The sequence below is a fragment of the Zeus faber genome, assembly GCF_960531495.2.
Source record: "Zeus faber genome assembly, chromosome: 5".
NCBI lineage: Eukaryota > Metazoa > Chordata > Actinopteri > Zeiformes > Zeidae > Zeus > Zeus faber.
This window is the reverse complement of record NC_137192.1, coordinates 35,060,752-35,065,856: the sequence shown is the minus strand read 5'-3', so window position 1 is coordinate 35,065,856 and position 5,105 is coordinate 35,060,752. Positions and strand designations below refer to the sequence as shown.

The window sequence follows — 5,105 nt, the reverse complement described above, 5'->3', positions numbered from 1 at the left end:
TCAGCTATTTGAGTGTTCACCTAAACCAACATATTTTTCCACACTTTGAAAAGAGGAAAGTGCTTTGATTTTGTGAATTTGCAGTTGTGGTAATGAAATTTAGCAAATACCAGTATTACATTTATTGTGTGAATTTCTTTATACAATCAGTGACAAAAATCAAGTATCATTTTTTTCCAGTATAAAGAGCAACACATTAAATGTGGTCTCCCCACAACATCTATAGGAGCTAGTGGATCTTAGGATGTTAGGGTGCTGCTGCTATATCTACTAACTCTTCTCTGGAAGACAAGATCCAAAGGACATTACTAATGTTTCTATTTCCACGTGGTCTCACTGTCATAGTTTTCCTCCCTGTGTCTGTATCACAGCGAGGCCTCCAGAGCTCCAGCAGCTCTGTCTGTAAAGAGGAGCTTCCCCCTAAGCAGCAGGAGTGGAGCCCCAGTCTGGGCCAGGAGGAGCCAGAGCCCCCACACATTAAAGGGGAAGAGGAGGAGTTCCCCGTGGAGACTGAACATGATGAAGAGTGCGCTCAGTGGTCCCAGCTTCATTGGTGCCAAGCTGAGGTGAAGAGAGAGGCAGAACCTGTAGCCAGCACCTCAACTCAACAGATGGAAGCAGAAGTAGATCCAGAAGATCCAGCTGCTGCTTTAGGATCAAGTGTTGCTGAGCAGCAAGCAATTTAGAGCTGGATGAGCGGAGTAATGAGGACCATCTCTCCTGCTGAGCGCCCCTAGCATACAGGCTAGCATACAGGCTAGCCCACCTCCAGGTCTGCGTTAGCTGCTGCTCATAGTACTGAGGCCTAACTTCAGGCTGTTTTTGAAGGAACGCTGTCTGTGGTCCTGATCCTGAACCTCTGTACAGTCTTGGTGACATAGGGATTCCATATATTAGTGGATGTTAGAATCAAATTTCAACTTTTCCGTGTTCAAGGGACACTCCAATGATAATGATGTGAAGTGATAGATTAAAAAGCTTAATAGACTAGATTGTGGACGCTTATCATGCTCCCAGTGCTTTTTACAACCCTTGACTTTGAGACCTCCAGTACCGAGGCATCTATAACTATCTCATCAGCTTCCCCTCATCCTATTCAAGTGATTTTTTGAATGCATATAAAAGCCTTTACACTCACAAATGGACGATGTCTGGATTTGCTCCAAATATACAGCTGTGAAGTATAATGGCTAAAAACGACATTGTCATTACTGGAAGGGTACAGTAAGTAGACATAATGTCACTAGACATTGTTTTGTTAAAAGAAATTGGTTAAACATGGATCATTGGTGTTCAAAAGGTTTGTTTTCAACTACTTAAAAGTATATAATTTCCCTATTTCAATACATTTAATAGACTCCACTTCATAAATGTAAAGTTATTTCCAGTGTTGGCCATGTCTTGTTATGTGTCTGTGGATTGTGTTGAAAATATGTTTTTGTGTTTCCCTGTAGTGAGAATATTTGTAAATGGTCAAAGCTGTACATAGTTGTTTTATGTACATTTGATCAGTCATTTCAGTTAAACAATGCCCTTAATGACAAGATACAGATACTCTATAGTCCTCAACTGCTGCTTTATTTTCCCTTAAAATGACATTTACTGCAGAATCTTCACCGTTGTACCTACATGGCGGCTTAGCGGTGAGTACTGTTGCCTCACATCAAGGATGCCCTGGCTTTGAGCCTGACTGGGGAACTTTTTATTTTCCTGTTTGTATTTTGCAAGTTATCCCCATGTTCAGAAGGGTTTCCTCAGGTGCTCTGAAATGATTTGATTGAAATATAAATTTTTCTTGCTTCTTGCTCCCGCCCCATGGCTTTTTTGTTGAGATTTGTCAATCTCTTGTTTATGTCTTTTACTTGATTATCCTCCTCTGAGAGAAGCACTACTGATTAGCCGCTTTGTTTATCAAAGGTGGTAAGGCTGTCATCTGAAGAGGGGGGGTTGGTGCAATGGCATACAAATACCCTCTGTTGTATACCCTGCCTTCGTCCGCCCGCCCGGCCATCCATCCATCCTCTTGTCGCTTATCTGCCCGTCTCACACTTCCTGAAAACACCTAGTTTTTCCTCAAATGGGGGTACTCATACAATATGGGTACTTTGGGGTACTGGAGAGGGTACTCCAAAAAGAAAAAAAGATGTGTTGGTTGTATTGGTTATATATAATGTTAAAAAAACAGATGAGGCACATAAAGTACATCATTTCACTGCATATATGAATGAACGTATGTATATGTATGTGACAAATAATCTCTTGAACTTGAACTTGATATGATCATTTCTTTTCTTTTCTCCTAATGCCAGTGAAGGGAGAATGCACCTGAAAAAAGATCTTAGAGGACTAGGACTCTAGGATCCTAGGACTTATTGTGTGCTATCACCGGGTGCGTTGCATTACATTTCACTGCATATATGTATGGAAGTATGTATATGTATGTGACAAATAAAAATCTTGAATCTTGAATCTTGAATCTAGAGGGGATACACTACTAAAAATTGTTTGAGAACCACTGCTCTAATTCTCACTTAAAAATACAAGAGAGAGATAACTAAACTCCTCCACTTGGGTCAGCTGCTCTCCCAACCCAGAAGGGAAAAAGCCTCCTTTTTCCACAATTACACTTCACAAAAAGTAATAATATTTTCTATGATTAAAATGGATGCGTTCACAGAGTGTCTGACATTTTGTTGAAAGCCCAAACTATTTAAGGCTGTAGGCAGTGAAGGATTGAACAAATGTTTCTTTGAAGAAAACACAAAGCAGAGCAGGAGCAAAAAGAGAAGAGTTGTAAACTAATCCTCTGGTGACAGCACCTCAGCTGACCCCTCTCTGTGACACTTGGATCTCTAGTGTTCATGTTACAATCATATCAACACACAACAGCTTTTACCTTCTACGGAAGGATTACATTGTAAAATAACTTCAATCTTAGGATGGAACTAATATTCAACAGCACAAAGAACACAAGGCAGGGTTTAATTGTCAGTTTGGATGAAATGATGTTCCTGCAGCTGTGATGACCTGGTGAAACTCTTGGACAGTGGTACCATCTGTCTCCTGTGTTACTACGCTGATGTACTTTGAGTTGACACTTTGCACTTCACACGGGGAGAACAGAGAGACTTATGTTTTTGTTTTGTAATCGTGAGGTCGGAACGCAAGAATAAAGACAAAACTAACATTGCTTTGGTCTGATCAGCCATTTTGAAGCAAGGTGGTTGGAGTGCTGCAAAACATGCAACTCCATTTAGAAAAATGAAGAACTGATGTCATCCCGTCCTGTTATCCAATTTTAACATTCCTTTCCATTCCATCCTCTTTGGGAAGTTCCCTAATGGGTCCATGATGTAAAAGGTGCTCAGTGCAGCGCCCGGGGAGGGACTTGGTCTCTCACTTGGTACCAGTAGTTCAGGCTCCAACGTTCTCCACAGTGGTGCAGTCTCTCTAATTAGTGACGAAGATGATGTTTATTGAGATGACTTTTAGAACAAAAGCTCTTCCCACACTGTTCACAGGGTTACGTTTTCCCTCCTGTGTGTGTAAACCGATGATGTTTGAGATTTCCTAATTGACTGAATCTCTTCCCACACTGTTCACAGTTGTATAGTTTCTTTCCTCTGTTAGCAGGATGACGTTTTCTGTGATAACCTGAGAGGGAACGAGACAAGAGTGGATTAGAAAACAAGTCAGAGAGGGCACTTAGAATTTAGGATGTTAAGTAAAGGCTGATCCTTGAAAAGAGGATTCATTTGCAATAATGACCAGCTGGCTGCATTATGGCATTATCCCACTTATTGATTTGAAATTATTTCAGAACTTTTATGCCTAGTTACATAACTAGTATACCTAGCGCAGCGGTGTGCTTGGCAACGCTTGTTTGCAGTTGCTGTGCTGTTTAGCTTCCGCAAAGAAAAACAGTCCACAATAATCAAGTTAACTACATACACAACTACAACTACACAGCAAACTATTCGACCAATGTAGTGGAAGTTTACTGTGTTAAGGACTGTCTCACATTTATTGTATGCTAAGGATCTGGGTGTCAGCATGACCCGTACTTTCCAGATACTAGTCCCTAGAGATAACCTACTTGTTTAACAACACAATTAATCAGTCAAACTGTTGGAACACTCTGCTTGAGTAACAAAACACACACCACAAACAGAGATTATAAAGACAACATGTATTCTTGTATTTTTTTTAATCTTGTATTCTGCAGAGAAAAACTCAGGTATTTTTTAGAATAAAGGATCTTAACTAACGACCTCTTTTCCAGGGTGATTTTTTTTCCACCACACCAACAAAGAATATAACTCAACTGATTGACAGTACTTAAAGAGATATTAAACATTGCAGACGGCGTAGACCACCATGAAGGAAATATATTTTACCACTGCTATTTAACTCCTAATTCAGAATGCTGCGAGAAGAAAGGACAATTTAAGACATGGTTTTTTTTAAATCACAACAATTGAGTTATGGCCCCAGAATACTGGGATTACTGGGGTTGACAAATAGGTGCAGTTGTGCGTCATCGGCATAGCAGTGAGACCCTAAAACAAAATACACCGATCAGCCACAACAAAACCAATTACAGGTGAAGTAAATAACATTGATCATCTGGTTCCAATGGCATCCGTCAAGGTGTGGGATATATGAGGCAGTAAGTGAACAGTCAGCTCTTGAAGTTGATGTGTTGGAAGCAGGAAAAATGGGCAAGCGTAAGCGTACTTCGACCAAGCCAAACCGTGATGTCTAGACGACTGGGTCGCTCTGTTACTCTTTTCCACCAACGCAAACTTAGTTCTGGTTCTGGGCTGGTGCTGGTGCAAAGTGGGTTCAACTTGTGAACCTTTTAAGGACCGGTTTCCTTTTCCACAGGAAAAACGGGCTGAGAGAGACACGTCATTATGTCACTGTAGAGGTCTGCATACATCTGTGTCTTTTTTCATCAGGATGGGGGACAATTATTATTACATGGTTGAGGTCTCGTGAGAACCGGGACGTCTCAGACAGTTTGTGGTTCAAGTTTGATCCATATCGATCTACTTTTGGAGCAGAAATTAGTGAAAAACCGACAGAAAACTCCCGGCGGAAGC

General features: G+C 40.9%; 1 long non-coding RNA gene across 1 annotated transcript in view; it reads right to left on the bottom strand.

Annotated features, from left to right (window-relative positions):
* Positions 1 to 1,289: 1,289 nt before the first annotated feature.
* Positions 1,290 to 5,105, bottom strand: part of LOC307230147 — a 13,253-nt gene continuing 9,437 nt past the window's right edge. The window contains exon 4 of the long non-coding RNA XR_013844157.1: positions 1,290 to 3,654. This is a non-coding gene — a long non-coding RNA (uncharacterized lncRNA). The remainder of the gene's footprint in view (positions 3,655 to 5,105) is intronic.